The following is a 13,717-nucleotide window of genomic DNA, read 5'->3' as shown; positions in this document are numbered from 1 at the left end:
GGTGCAGGGAATACGATCTACGGCGATTTGACTTCATACATTGTGATGAAATGGTGAGCAGCAGTTTATGGTCTTGTTTGCGTGCTCTAGGGAAAGAAATACGGTAAGCTTTACCTGCGTTCAAAGGAACAGGGTGCCGAATTAAACGACTGCAGTAAAGCACGGCGTTGGTGGGCCGACAAAGCGCGTTTTTCCTGGGGAACGACAAGGAGACATTTTCAGACGGGCGCGTGCAGCAGTGGCATTGTGCAAAACACATTAGCTTGGCGCTAGAGAGGGGGCAGACGTCCAGGTATACGGCCTAGCGCCGAAAAGTCGCCGACAGCGCATTGTAGGCCTTGTGAGCGAGAAAGCCGTCAAAGGAAATGTAAACGTTTTGCAAATGTCCGTGGGACAGGGAAACTGGCGCCCAGACGTCCAGACTCTGTTTTAAAACATCTTTTGTCAATGCGAGTTTATGGCTGTTCTTTGCAAACTTTGAAATGGACGCAACAGGGGAGATAACAAGCTGTTTATGGAGGGCTGTGGTTCCACCCTGTATTGTGTTAGCAAAAGACACGGCAAACATGTGGGAAAGAGGCTGCAAAGCTGAGTTTTTTTCCGTTATCTGCCAATTAACTTTAAAGTCTCTGATTGGTCAAATCAGTTTGCAGTGCAGTGCTCCGAGCTGAGAATGCTGGGCGCCAGATCATGATTGGCTTACGTGAAAGTGGGGGAAGTCAAAAAGAGAAATGTGCTTTTGGAACCGAGCTGAGGAGGGAAAGGAGAGGAAGGAAGATTAGCGCTCTTGTACAAGTCTTTTGTACTGGCGCTTTGCTAGTAAATAACTGCAGGTCTCTACCTAAATGGTGAAACTTGTTCCTTTGCTAGTGAGCGACTTAGAGCCAGTGTCAGTCACCTTCTGAACCATCAGAGGTACTGCTTATATCATCACAGTCACAACGAGTGATGTGTGTGTGTACTCATTTGTCTTGAGTTGGCCGTCTAAACATTTGACGTATTCCGACATGCACAGGTGTGGTACAGAGTCAAATTGGTTTAGCAGACCAGCAAACGGGTCCACATACACACTGGAATCCATTGGTGTTTCAGAGGCTCATAGGGAAGTACCTGCGTTCTGAATTAATCGAACGCGAGACGGAGAACTTGCATTTTACGGGAACGCGCATTTAATAACAGATTGCCGCCGTCCATGACTTCAGTCACCGAACGCATCGTAGTGGGCCACCTTGACCAGCAGGAGGGTCAAGTATTCGCTGCTGCGTCGTAGCACTATAATATATATTTCTCAGCACCCTGTTCTTTCGAACCATATTTTTTTTTGTATGGTAGAATATAGATGCTTGGTGGTGGCGTAGTTTGATGCCATAACCTGGATTCTCGAGTATGAATTCAGATAGAGCGAGTAGTGTTCTAATTAGTGCCATGTGTCGATCCCCAGCAGATCACTTTGTCCACCATAGATCCCATTTTAGTAAGGATTTGTTAAATAAATATTTTTTGTATGATGTTTCTTTAATAATTTTGTTGTCTTGTCATGTTTAAGATCAATAAATCGATTGTGAATTAGACTACAACTTCTCCCTGAGTTCTGATTAACAGTTCCTTCACGTTTTTATGGCAGTCTAAATCAGAAACAAAAAGATTATCTTTTTCACTTTTTGTCCACTGTGTGGATCTTTTACATAACTGACAATAATCATCTTTCAACCTTGCCACAAATTTCCCACTTGTACGTGGCATTTCTATGTCCCTCAAAATGAGCACTCAACAGCTGACGCTGTTCCTGCCACTTATATACCTCGATAACTACATTAAACATGAGCAGTACTAGCAAACTGTAGTGGCCGTTCTATCTGTCAGAGAATTGCAGTTCCACTCATTCACATATCCACCAATGACGTGAACTTGTAGGAAGTTACATTGCCATATAATCAAATCTCTGGGAGTTTTTTGTCAGGTAGTATATTTACTCGTTCTGGATATGCAGGGTGCTTCACAATTCATATTACACACTTCTAGAGGTTGTAGAGCAGACTTAGTAACTAAAGTTTTACGTAGGAGCCTAAGTCCAGAAACGTCCTCCCCTACGCTACAGAGCGTCAAAGGTGTGGACACCGACGCCTGTAAATGTATGTAGTGTGATTCCGAATTTTCTAGGATGATGTACTCCGTCTTCAGGCCACGAGTGGCCTACCGGGACCATCCAACCGCCGTGTCATCCTCACGGGAGGATGCGGATAGGAGGGGCGTGGGGTCAGCACACCGCTCTCCCGGTCGTTATGATGGTATTCTTGACCGAAGCCGCTACTATTCGGTCGAGTAGCTCCTCAATTGGCATCACGAGGCTGAGTGCACCCCGAAAAATGGCAACAGCGCATGGCGGCCTGGATGGTCACCCATCCAAGTTCCGACCATCTAGGATGATGTAGAAGGAAAAATGTATCAATTTCAGGTAAGGGTCGCAGTACCGGAAACGAACGAGTCGGAAGTTATAAGCGCAAACCGTTTTGATACCTCTGACAGTGGGATACGTGTACTGGCACTGTTGTTTCTATGATTGTAGGATAGGCTACTTTCAGACTGGTGGCATGGACCAAAACAAGAAAAAATGTCCAGTAAACATGGGATTTAAAACGGATAACGTAGTATCTGTGAGCACTTGTTCAGTAGACGATATGCATTTCACAGTAGCGAAGACGAACACGTGCATGTTTATTAGACATTTTTTCTTGTTTTGGTTCCTACTGTCACATGTGAAAGTTGCCTACCCTACAATCATAGAAGCAACAGTGTCGGTAAGTGTATTCCACTGTCAGAGGTATCAAAATGGTTTTTGCTTATAACTTCCGACTCGTTCGTTTCCGGTACTGGGACCCTTACCTCAGATTGATACATTTATTCTTTTCCATCATCCTAGACAGTCTGTAACATCAGCACCGAAGGACACTACATACATTTAAAGGTGCCAGTGACTGATAAGTCGCCGAGCGGGATTAGCCGAGCGGTCTCGGCGCTGCTGTCACGGACTGTGCGGGTGAGCGGCGGAGGTTCGAGCCCTCCCTCTGGCATGGGTGCGTGTGTTTGTCCTTACGATAATTTAGGTTAAGTAGTGTGTAAGCTTAGGGACTGATGACCTTAGCAGTTAAGTCCCATAAGATTTCACACACATTTGAACATTTTGACCGTAAAGTCGACGCTCTGTAGCGTTGTTTGACGACGTTTTCCTACGTAAAACGTGATCTACTAAGTTCCCTCTATGACCTCTAGAAGAGTGTAATATGAACTGTGAAACACCCTGTATTTAGACTGCCCTCAGCCATACGACAATTGCTATCCCCAGTTTGCCAATGATTAGGGAGACAGTTTGAACAATGTTACTGAAAACCCTACAAGATATTTTTAATGGAGTACTTCATTTTTTGTTTATAATTGTCTGTACTCTTAAGGATAACAATTTCGCTTAAGAATTTTTCACCTGCCTATCGTGCACAGCTGAACACTGGCTGCGCTCATTTTAATTCATCCTGTGCCCGTGACCAGAGTGGGAATCGAGCTCGCTCCCACCTGTATATTTTGAGGGCTGCTTGTGTTGTTTGGGACGCAAACAACGATTACAGGTCGCACCTGCGCTCCCTTCACGAAAAATTAGCCGTCGCTGGACTCCTGTCGCCTCAGCCAACGCCGCAGCTTACAATTATGCGAGTTCGTGGACCGTCTGATTGATAGGCGGCTAACTTCTCGGTCCCGAAACGCTCCACTCCCCCCCATCCCCCCCCCCCCCCCAACTCTCCCCAAGACCTATCTGTCGTTAGTTGGAAAGGGGAAAAAACATTAATTTCAGTAAAGTGTTTCTCCTCTGGTACATTATTATTGGTTAAAATACAACTGCTCTCTCCTACGACGGATCTCAAGACAGGGAGCTTTGAAGAAATTTGTATTATTACGTGCGGCCAGTAATTACGGTGCGTATCACGGATTACCATAAAAGCGCTCCTATAACGACGGCGTAACAACCGCGCGAGGCTATAATAAGGCGAAATAGCCGCAATTAAAAATATAATTACGCCGAGCGCCGATACTCGGCCACTTATTGCGGGAAAGTAAATACTACTACCGCAGCCATGAATGAACAGAAATTCACAAAGTAAATAAAGGTAACATGTTAAATGGTATTCCTTGGAAAATGGTAGTATCCCTCATCATGGGATGCTGCCTTTGGGATTTAGTGCTGCTGTGTTCCGCATTTAGGACAGCTATCACTAGACATTCTCTCTGCGAAACCGAGCGAGGTGGCGCAGTGCTTAGCACACTGGACTCGTATTCGGGAGGACGACGGTTCAGCCTCGCGTACGACCATCCTGATTTAGGTTTTCCGTTATTTCCCTAAATCGCTCCAGGCAAATGCCGGGATGATTTCTTCGAAAGGGCACGGCCGACTTCCTTTCCTAATCTGATGAGACCGATGACCTCGATGTTTAGTCTCCTCCCCCAAACAACCTTGCCGGCCGAAGTGGCCGAGCGGTTCTAGGCGCTACAGTCTGGAACTGCGCGACCGCTACGGTCGCAGGTTCGAATCCTGCCTCGGGCATGGATGTGTGTGATGTTCTTAGGTCAGTTAGGTTTAAATACACTCCTGGAAATGGAAAAAAGAACACATTGACACCGGTGTGTCAGACCCACCATACTTGCTCCGGACACTGCGAGAGGGCTGTACAAGCAATGATCACACGCACGGCACAGCGGACACACCAGGAACCGCGGTGTTGGCCGTCGAATGGCGCTAGCTGCGCAGCATTTGTGCACCGCCGCCGTCAGTGTCAGCCAGTTTGCCGTGGCATACGGAGCTCCATCGCAGTCTTTAACACTGGTAGCATGCCGCGACAGCGTGGACGTGAACCGTATGTGCAGTTGACGGACTTTGAGCGAGGGCGTATAGTGGGCATGCGGGAGGCCGGGTGGACGTACCGCCGAATTGCTCAACACGTGGGGCGTGAGGTCTCCACAGTACATCGATGTTGTCGCCAGTGGTCGGCGGAAGGTGCACGTGCCCGTCGACCTGGGACCGGACCGCAGCGACGCACGGATGCACGCCAAGACCGTAGGATCCTACGCAGTGCCGTAGGGGACCGCACCGCCACTTCCCAGCAAATTAGGGACACTGTTGCTCCTGGGGTATCGGCGAGGACCATTCGCAACCGTCTCCATGAAGCTGGGCTACGGTCCCGCACACCGTTAGGCCGTCTTCCGCTCACGCCCCAACATCGTGCAGCCCGCCTCCAGTGGTGTCGCGACAGGCGTGAATGGAGGGACGAATGGAGACGTGTCGTCTTCAGCGATGAGAGTCGCTTCTGCCTTGGTGCCAATGATGGTCGTATGCGTGTTTGGCGCCGTGCAGGTGAGCGCCACAATCAGGACTGCATACGACCGAGGCACACAGGGCCAACACCCGGCATCATGGTGTGGGGAGCGATCTCCTACACTGGCCGTACACCACTGGTGATCGTCGAGGGGACACTGAATAGTGCACGGTACATCCAAACCGTCATCGAACCCATCGTTCTACCATTGCTAGACCGGCAAGGGAACTTGCTGTTCCAACAGGACAATGCACGTCCGCATGTATCCCGTGCCACCCAACGTGCTCTAGAAGGTGTAAGTCAACTACCCTGGCCAGCAAGATCTCCGGATCTGTCCCCCATTGAGCATGTTTGGGACTGGATGAAGCGTCGTCTCACGCGGTCTGCACATCCAGCACGAACGCTGGTCCAACTGAGGCGCCAGGTGGAAATGGCGTGGCAAGCCGTTCCACAGGACTAAATCCAGCATCTCTACGATCGTCTCCATGGGAGAATAGCAGCCTGCATTGCTGCGAAAGGTGGATATACACTGTACTAGTGCCGACATTGTGAATGCTCTGTTGCCTGTATGTGCCTGTGGTTCTGTCAGTGTGATCGATCATGTGATGTATCTGACCCCAGGAATGTGTCAATAAAGTTTCCCCTTCCTGGAACAATGAATTCACGGTGTTCTTATTTCAATTTCCAGGAGTGTAGTTCTAAGTACTAGGGGACTGATAATCTCAGCAGTTAAGTCCCATGGTGCTCAGAGCCATTTTTGAACCAAACAACCTTACCCAACCCCTCCCTCCCTCTCTGTGCGCAGCTAGGGCGATGCGGAGGGGGAGGGGGGCTCGGTCCACACGGATTATCAACTCCGTGAGGTAGGGTGAGAAAACTTGCAGGAGTTGTAAAAATTTTTTTTTTTTATCGTCCTATCTTTCCTTTCGTACGCTGATGGTAGCGGGCGAGCAACTTGAGAACTTATGGACTGGGACTCACACTTCTACGAATTTTACCGCTAAAATAGCGTGTAAACAATATTTGTTCTCACTCACTACTCGAGACAGTGATGTTAGTACTCTTAGAGACGTTGACTTTCCACCAGGTACTGAGAAGGCCAATGTCAGACTTCATTGGTAGGTCGTATCACGAGTGTACCGTGAATATCAGGAATCCGGTAAGACATCAAATCTCCGACATCGCTGCGACCGGAAAAAGAACCTGCAAGAACGGTATCAACGACGACTGAAGAGAATCGTTCAGCGTGACAGAAGTGCAACCCTTCCGCAAATTGCTGTAGATTTCAAAGCTAGGCCATCAACAAGTGTCAGCGTGCGAACCATTCAATGAAACGTCATCGATATGGGCTTTCGGAGCCGAAGGCCCACTCTTGTACCCTTGACGACTGCACGACACAATGCCTTACGCCTCACCTGGGCCCGTCAACACCGACATTGGACTGCTGATGACTGGAACCGTGTTGCCTGGTCGGATAAGTCTCGTTTCAAATTGTATCGAGCGGATGAACGTGTTCGGGCATGGAGACAACCTCATGAATTCATGAACCCGGCATGTCAGCAGGGGACTGTTCACGCTTTTGGAGGCTGTGTAATAGTGTGGGGCGTGTGCAGTTGGAGTGATATGGGACCCCTGATACTGAAAGGTGGCTACACTGAGCCACAGCGCCAGAGATTGCGCCAAAGAGTATTATTCAGCCGCCTCCACTGGCAGTGCTTGTTGAGAACTCGTGGTAGTAAGTGCTTGTTGAGATGTGCTAGTGAAAAGTGTTGGTCGAGAACTCGTAGTAGGCAGTGCTTGCTGAGATGTGATACTGAAAAGTTCTTGTTGAGATGTGATAGTAACGAGTCGGTGTGGAAATATTGTAATGATTAGAGTGCTTTTCGTCAATATATGAAGGTAAAGAAAAAAAAAATTTTTTCCTTTTCTTTTTATTATCTCAATGTCTTAAATAATGCATCATTACAGGTTCAATCAACAAAGCATCTGGCTTGTGTTCTTGTATTAGAGTGTAATTCTGCTTTCCTTACGCAATTATAGTATTTCTATTTTTTAGTTACGTCAGTATAAATGGTATTTAAAATTTCTTGTCTTGTTGAAGAAGAACCGTGCCAGATGTGTACGTTGAGTCACACTCCCACACACAGAATAATTATACTTGTGCCTTGGTTTTGTAGATTTTATAGTTGCTGGGGACTTAATTAATTAATTGTGTTAACGAAAATTTTCTTTCATTCTTTGTTGTTGTTCTATGCAGTCAGATTGCGTACTAAGACTAGTCAGGGCCAACCGTTTACGAAACAGCGTAATCGGACATACAGCTACCAAAAATAAAAAAGGTTTTCAAATTTAATAATAATTAAGCCCCCATGCACGTGGCGACCGCTGCTTCGGATCGTCCCTTGGAATCTTCTGATTGTAAAAATAGTAGACAGTAGTATTGTTGTAGTAATTTGTAGTTTAGTAATTGTAGTCTATATTGCATGTATAGATTTGGTAATTGTCATTCTTCTAATGGTATTTTTTTTTCAGAATTTAATTTTATTGTCTTGTATACGCGTTTGACAATTTAGTGCAATTATTTCAATTGTTCGTGAATCGTGTTTGAGGGAAATATTTCGTGTGAATGGTATTGTTGAAGATAAGGAGTCATTGTGTATAATTTTCGTACAGTGACGAGTTTTGTATGTTTTGTAAATGATTACGCGATCAATGAAATGACGAAATTGTTAACATGGCGAACTCGCCAACACAGGAGAACAGTGTGATGAATAATGAAGTGGAAAACAATTTAATAAGTCGGGAAAATAGTCCGGAACCATTTCAAAATTTTTCTCAATCAGAAAATTCACAGAATACGAGATTAACGACACAAGATTCTGTAATAGTATCGAACACAGATGGCCTTACAGCTATGACGAAGGAAGCTGGTTTTGTGGGAAATGTTAGGGGCGAAAGGAATTTTGAACTACTTCATACGGAGCAGTTGATGAGTGCTATATTAAATTTGGGAGCACAAATGGAAACACGGTTAGACTCACAAATAGGAACAATTAAAACAGAGATAGGAACAATTAAAACTGAGATATGAACAATTAAAACTGATATGGGAACGATGGAAACACGGTTAGGATCTGAATTTAAAACAGAGATTGGATCAATTAAAACAGAGATGGGAACTTTGGAAACACGGTTAGACTCACGAATAGGGACATGTTTCAAAAATATGAAAGATGAGTTAAAGAAAGAAATCAGAGAAGAAGTACAACCGATTTTGAATTCTCATAATAATAGATTAGTTGCAGTAGAGATTAGACAAAGGGAACAGGATAGAGAACAGGAGGAAAGAGATCGCGTGATAGTACAGAAATTTTCAGAGTTAAATTTACAACGCGCACACGATAAGGAAGAAGTATTTGAGAGAATCGAGGAATCCGTACCAAATGACAGAATAAATAACGTAACACAACAGTATGAACAGTTAACTACCAAATGTGTTAATACTGAAACCCGAGTCGCGACACTTACGGAAGACGTAAATAAACAGAAAGAACAAATAGGTGATTTATCGGAAAGAGTTGAGGAGATTTCAGATGAACTGACAAGTCTTAGTTTAAGTGGGGACAGAGATTCAGATAATACAGCACCATTGCCATTTGCAGAAACCGAAGAGTATCAGAACATAAATAAGCATGTTGAAAATCAGGGAAAATTTAATGAACGCGTGAAAAGGGAATTTGAGGCATTAAAAAAGCAAGTCAAACAAATTGAAGGCGAAATCGTAGGAAAAGACGGCAAAAGAAATTTAGAATCACAGATAGCAAAGGGCTTTGAAGAAAATAATTTGTTTCATTTACGGGATGCAACAAGAGAGCGCAAGGCGCGCGAACTTGACAATAATCGTCATTGTGACTGGGACAGACGCGGTAGGTCTTTGTCGCCACGAGGCGAAAACTTTGACTATAAACATTTTTTGACTGTTCGGAAATTTAAGATCTTCCGCAATTCTAAGAAAGACATACATCCATGTGCATGGTTAGATCAATTTATGTACGCACTCCCACCAAATTGGCCACTAAGTCACAAACTGGAATTTATGTGTGGATATTTAGAAAACGAACCGGCGACGCGGATGCGCGCACTCATTAGAGATTGTAATAATCTGAATGATTTTAATCATGCATTTCTATCGGCATATTGGTCCGAAAACACGCAAGACAGAGTCAAACACAGTCTTATTATGCAGCGTAATTTCAAACTGTCTGAGTTCCGCACGCCAGCAGAATATTTTGAAGACATGATTCGAAAGAATCAGTTCCTTTCCAACCCTTACAGCCCGACTGAATTAATTCGCATTTGTTTAACTAAGCTGCCACAATCCATAAGACAAATTGCTTTAGCCGGAAGATGTAAAGACGACATTGAGACTTTTAAGACTTTGCTACAAGAACTCGAGTATGACAATGACGACGGGACTTCCTGTAATTTTTTGAGTAACAGTAATTACAATAGATTTTCAGAGAAAAGGGATGGTGATCGGAACGGACGTTATAGCGGTAATTTTGAGAATGACAGACGAAACAGACAGGACAATAGATACCAGCCTTATGACAATAACAGACGTTCTAACAGAAATTACACAGACAGTTATAATAACGGTAATTCCTACCGGAATGATCAATCATACGGAAACAGTAATCGGTATCATCAAGACAGAAATTATTCATACAATAATAGAAATTCTTACTACAGAAATAACCAGGGTAGTAGATACAACAATAATTTCAGAAGTGACAGTAGAAATTACACAAGAAGTAGTTATGCAGACAGACAGGAAAACAGAAATTTTAGTAACAGACACAACCAAGAATTTGCATCTAACAGACAGGAGGGACCTAATTGGCATCCTCCACGTGACAGAACTTCAGAGAGACAAGTGCAAATCGTAGAAATTGATCCGCGAAATGCCAGCCGAAGTGGCCGTGCGGTTAAAGGCGCTGCAGTCTGGAACCGCAAGACCGCTACGGTCGCAGGTTCGAATCCTGCCTCGGGCATGGATGTTTGTGATGTCCTTAGGTTAGTTAGGTTTAACTAGTTCTAAGTTCTAGGGGACTGATGACCACAGCAGTTAAGTCCCATAGTGCTCAGAGCCATTTGAACCATTTGATCCGCGAAATGACGCGAATAATCAAAGACGAGACGCAAACAATCGACAATGACTTGCAGCTTCGGCTTCTGGCAGCAATATAGATGGTTCAGAAAGTAATGACACTACGACTTTACACTACGTACGCCTGGAAGACATGAGAGACATTTTGCTAGACGAAAAGGAAAATAATGTAGACGCGTTTTTACATCCTGTTATTGAAGTATGTGTGGGTAAGAATAAGTTCACTGCAGTTTTAGATTCTGGGAGCCCATTGAATGTCATTAGTGAACCAGTTTTTCGTATATGTGTAAGAACTATTGCTTGTCCTGTGTTACCTATTTCAAAAACTACAATTCGAGGAGCGATTTCTGGAAAAAGTGTGGAAGTTAAACAACAGACCAATTTAAATTTCATTTGTCAAGGATACGAATTTTCTGCTAATTTTATTATTGTTCCATTACTCAGTACACAAATTATATTAGGTATGGAGTTTCTTAACGCACATAAGGCAATTTTGAACTTTAAAGAAGGAAGTGTGAATTTTACTGTTGCCGGAATGCCGAAATGTTTGAAATTTTTCGAGTGTTTAACAAGATCTGAATCAGATACAAAATGTTTAAGGTTTCTTACTTCTGATGTTTTCGTTGAGCATTATGACGACAGTGTGTTTATTCATGACAATGACAATAGATACAGAGACGCGATGGATGATATAATTAATAGCGAAGAATTAATTAATGAAAAGGTTAAGAAAGCTGAAGTGCCAGATGACGTTGCAAGAGAAGAGCTGCACCACATTTTGACTTCACATGCTACAGTATTTAGTCATCACACAGGAACTATACAAGGCTTACAATATTTATTTAAAGTAAAAGAACACACACCATTTCGCAGGAAAACGTACGCTATTCCTTTGGCTTACAGAGACAAGGTTAAGAATGAACTTCAGTACATGTTAGATCAGGGCATTATTGAGCCTGCAGTCAGTCCTTATACTAGCCCATTACACGTTGTTCTTAAAAAAGATGGGTCAATTCGTTTGGTTCTGGATTCCAGACAGATAAATAATATCATCATTCCTGAAACTGACCGCCCACAAAATTTAGATGAACTTCTTCAACATTTCCATGGAATTAAAGTTTTATCCACGATTGATATGCGCGCAAGTTTTTGGCAAATAGAACTCCACCCTGATTGTAGAAAATATATTGCCTTTTTAGCCTTTGGTAACTGTTACCAGTTTCGGAAATTACCGTTTGGACTTACTGTATCTTCAGCAGCATTCATTCCTAGTTTAAACGAAATTTTACCTGTTTATCTTCGTGACAATATTACTTCATATGTTGACGACATTCTTATTGCTAAACATTCTTGGAGTGAGTACAACAAAATTTTGGATTCATTATTAGGTATTTTTGCAAGCGTTGGCATTACAGTGAACTTGGAAAAATCTGAATTTGGTCGTTCTCAGGTGAAATTTCTCGGTCACATCATTTCTACAGAAGGTATTCTTCCTGATCCAGAAAAAATTAGATGCTATTCGTAATTATGCTGTTCCTACCACAAAACGTGATGTTCGTAGTTTCCTTGGTGTCTGTAATTTTCTTAGACGCTTTGTTAGATTGGACAATTTGACCACACCTCGTTTATGTGAACTATCCGGAAAGAATTCTAATTGGTGTTGGGATGAGGAAGCTCAGTCAGAATTTGAACAACTCCGTGATGCTTTAGTTGCTGCTCCACTTCTTTCACATCCGGATTTATCTAAAGATTTTTGTTTGACGACGGACTCATCATACAAAGGCCTAGGTGCACATTTATTTCAAGAGATAGAACAAGACGGCGTTGTAGTACAGAAAACTATTGCATTTGGAAGCCGTGTTCTCTCTAAATCAGAAAAGAATTATTCGATTACGGAACTTGAAGCTTTGGCTGTTGTTTGGGCTTTTACAAAATTTCGGACATTTTTGTTTGGCAGACATACTAAGGTTTACACCGATCATCGAGCTCTGGAATTTCTTATGTCGACAAACTTAACTCATGGCAGATTGTCACGATGGGCGTTGTACCTACAGGAATTTGATTTCAGTATTGTTTACATACAGGGTTCTTCAAATATTGTTGCTGATGCTTTATCACGTGCACCTATGGGTTTAAAACAAAGTGCTGAAGAGGACTGCATAGAAAACAATTATTGTTTGATGTATATTCAAGGTGTTGCGTTTGAGAACTTTATTTCGTCTTCGCTCCAGGACATCGCTAAGGAGCAAAATAAGGATCCAATCTGGAAGGACATTAAGGAGAAGTGGAGGAGAAAGGAAAGCAGAATTACACTCTAATACAAGAACACAACCCAGATGCTTTGTTGACTGAACCTGTAATGATGCATTATTTAAGACATTGAGATAATAAAAAGAAAAGGAAAAAAAATTTTTTTTTTACCTTCATATATTGACGAAAAGCACTCTAATCATTACAATATTTCCACACCGACTCGTTACTATCACATCTCAACAAGAACTTTTCAGTATCACATCTCAGCAAGCACTGCCTACTACGAGTTCTCGACCAGCACTTTTCACTAGCACATCTCAACAAGCACTTACTACCACGAGTTCTCAACAAGCACTGCCAGTGGAGGCGGCTGAATAATACTCTTTGGCGCAATCTCTGGAGCTGTGGCTCAGTGTAGCCACCTTTCAATACGTATAGATACGACTCTGACAGGTGACACGTACGTAATCATCCTGTCTGATCATCTGCATCCATTCAAGTCCATTGTGCACTCCAACGGACTTGGGAAATTCCAGCAGGACAATGCGACACCCCACACGTCCAGAATTGCTACAGTGGCTCCAGGAGAGTTTAAACGCTTCCGCTGGCACCAAAATCCCCAGACATATAATTTATTGAGCATTGCTTTGTAACGTGCTGTTCAGAAGAGATCTCCACCTCCTCGTACTCTTACGGATTTGTGGACAGCCCTGCAGGATTCATGATATCAGTTCCCTCCATCACTACCTCAGACATTAGTCGAGTCAATGCCACGTCGTGTTGCGGCACGTCTGATGCTTGCGGGGACCCTACATGACATTAGGCAGGTGTACCAGTTTCTTTCGCTCTTCAGCGTATATCACACGAAATAAATGTTTCTTTTGTCATTTGTTGTCCGACTTCAAACTTTAGACAATCTCGAAGGTTTGGAATT

Source organism: Schistocerca serialis, chromosome 6, assembly GCF_023864345.2.
Source record: "Schistocerca serialis cubense isolate TAMUIC-IGC-003099 chromosome 6, iqSchSeri2.2, whole genome shotgun sequence".
In the NCBI taxonomy this organism is placed as follows: domain Eukaryota; kingdom Metazoa; phylum Arthropoda; class Insecta; order Orthoptera; family Acrididae; genus Schistocerca; species Schistocerca serialis.
This window is presented reverse-complemented; position numbering follows the sequence as displayed.